A 2,941-nucleotide genomic window follows, 5' to 3' on the forward strand; every position below is an offset into this window, starting at 1 on the left:
TAAAGACCATTACGTCCCTACTGATTTCATAGTCCTAGAGACTGGGAAGTGCATGGATGAATCCATCATCCTTGGCAGACCCTTTCTAGCCACAGCAAAGGCTGTGATTAATGTTGACAGAGGAGAATTGATCATTCAAGTGAACGAAGAATCCTTTGTGTTTAAGGCTCAAGGATATCCCTCTGTAACCATGGAGAGGAAGCATGAAGAGCTTCTCTCAAAACAGAGTCAAACAGAGCCCCCACAATCAAACTCTAAGTTTGATGTTGGGAGGCCACAACCAAATTCTAAGTTTGGTGTTGAACCCCCATATTCAAACTCTAAGTTTGGTGTTGGGAGGTTCCAACATTGCTCTGAACATCTGTGAGGCTCCATGAGAGCCCACTGTCAAGCTACTGACATTAAAGAAGCACTTGTTGGGAGGCAACCCAATGTTATATTTATCTATTTTCCATTGTTATTTTATGTTTTCTATAGGTTGATGATCATATGAAGTCACAAAATCAATTAAAAAAGCAAAAACAGAATGAAAAACAGAAAGAAAAATAGCACACCCTGGAGGAAAACTTGCTGGCGTTTAAACGCCAGTGAAGTCAGCAAAATGGGCATTTAACGCCCAGTCTGGCACCATTCTGGGCATTTAACACCAGAAAGGGGCACCAGACTGGCGTTTAACGCCAGAAAAGGGCAGCAGCCCAGCGTTTAACGCCAGGATTGGCAGAAAGGGCATTTTGCATGCCACTTGGTGCAGGGATGAGCTATCCTTGACACCTCGGGATCTGTGGACCCCATAGGATCCCCACCTACCCCACCATCCTCTCTTTTCTTCACCCATTCACCAATCACCTCAATACCTCTTCCCCAAAAACCCCTCACCTATCAAATCCCACCATTCTCTTCACCACTCACATCCATCCTTCATAAAACCCCACCTACCTCACCATTCAAATTCAAACCACTTTCCCTCCCAAACCCACCTATAATGGCCAAACCATACCCCCCTCTCCACCCCTATATAAACCCATCTTCACCCCCTCATTTTCACACAACCTAAACATTACTTCTCCCCCTTGGCCGAAACACAAAGCCCCCCTCCATCTCCTCTATTTCTTCTTCTTCTACTCTCTTCTTTCTTCTTTTGCTCGAGGACGAGCAAACCTTCTAAGTTTGGTGTGGTAAAAGTGTTGCTCTTTGTTTTTCTATAACCATCTATGGCACCTAAGGCCAGAGAAACCTCTAGAAAGAGGAAAGGGAAGGCAAAAGCTTCCACCTCCGAGTCATGGGAGATGGAGAGATTCATCTCAAGGGTGCATCAACACCACTTCTATGAAGTTGTGGCCATGAAGAAGGTGATCCCCGAGGTCCCTTTCAAACTCAAAAAGAGTGAATATCCGGAGATCCGACATGAGATCCAAAGAAGAGGTTGGGAAGTTCTTATCAACCCCATTCAACAAGTCGGAATCTTAATGGTTCAAGAGTTCTATGCCAATGCATGGATCACCAAGAACCATGATCAAAGTGTGAACCCGGACCCAAAGAATTGGCTTACAATGGTTCGAGGAAAATGCTTAGATTTTAGTCCGAAAAATGTAAGGTTGGCATTCAACTTGCCCATGATGCAAGGAGATGAACACCCCTACACTAGAAGGGTCAACTTTGATCAAAGGTTGGACCAAGTCCTCATAGACATTTATGAAGAGGGCGCTCAATGGAAGAGAGATTCAAAAGGGAAGCCGGTTCAACTGAGAAGGCATGATCTCAAGCCCGTGGCTAGGGGATGGTTGGAGTTTATCCAACGCTCAATCATTCCCACTAGCAACCGGTCCGAAGCTACTATAGACCGGGCTATCATGATTCATAGCATCATGATTGGAGAGGAAGTAGAAGTTCATGAGGTTATATCCCAAGAACTTTATAAGGTGGCGGACAAGTCTTCTACCTTGGCAAGGTTAGCCTTCCCTCATCTCATTTGTCACCTCTGTAATTCAGTTGGAATTAACATAGAGGGAGATATCCTCATTGATGAGGACAAGCCCATCACTAAGAAGAAGATGGAGAAAACAAGAGATCCCACTCATGGACATGAGGAAATTCCTCATCATGAAATCCCTGAGATGCCTCAAGGGATGCACTTTCCTCCATAAAACTATTGGGAGCAAATCAACACCTCCCTAGGGGAATTGAGTTCCAACATGGGACAACTAAGGGTGGAGCACCAAGAACATTCCATCCTCCTCCATGAAATTAAAGAAGATCAAAGAATCATGAGAGAGGAGCAACAAAGGCAAGGAAGAAACATTGAGGAGCTCAAGCACTCCATAAGATATTCAAGAGGAAGAACAAGCCGCCATCACTAAGGTGGACCCATTCTTTAATCTCCTTGTTCTTTATTTTTCTGTTTTTCGAATTTTTATGCTTATGTTTATCTATGTTTGTGTCTTATTACATGATCATTAGTGTCTTAGTGTCTATGCCTTAAAGCTATGAATGCCCTATGAATCCATCACCTTTCTTAAATGAAAAATGTTTTAATTACAAAAGAACAAGAAGTAAATGATTTCGAATTCATCCTTGAAACTGGTTTAATTATTTGATGTGGTGATAATACTTTTTGTTTTGTGAATGTATGCTTGAACAGTGCATATGTCTTTTGAATTTGTTGTTCATGAATGTTAAAATTGTTGGCTCTAGAAAGAATGATAGAAAAGGAGACATGTTACTGAGGATCTAAAAAATCATAAAAATGATTCTTGAAGCAAGAAAAAGCAGTGAATTCAAAAAAAAAGAAGAGAAAGAAAAAGCAAGCAGAAAAAGCCAATAGCCCTTTAAACCAAAAGGCAAGGGTAATAAAAAGGATCCAAGGCTTTGAGCATCAGTGGATAGGAGGGCCTAGAGAATGTGGAGAATGAAACCCTAGAGAGAGGTTGCAGTCTCTCTCTCT

Source organism: Arachis hypogaea, chromosome 1, assembly GCF_003086295.3.
Source record: "Arachis hypogaea cultivar Tifrunner chromosome 1, arahy.Tifrunner.gnm2.J5K5, whole genome shotgun sequence".
Lineage (NCBI taxonomy): Eukaryota > Viridiplantae > Streptophyta > Magnoliopsida > Fabales > Fabaceae > Arachis > Arachis hypogaea.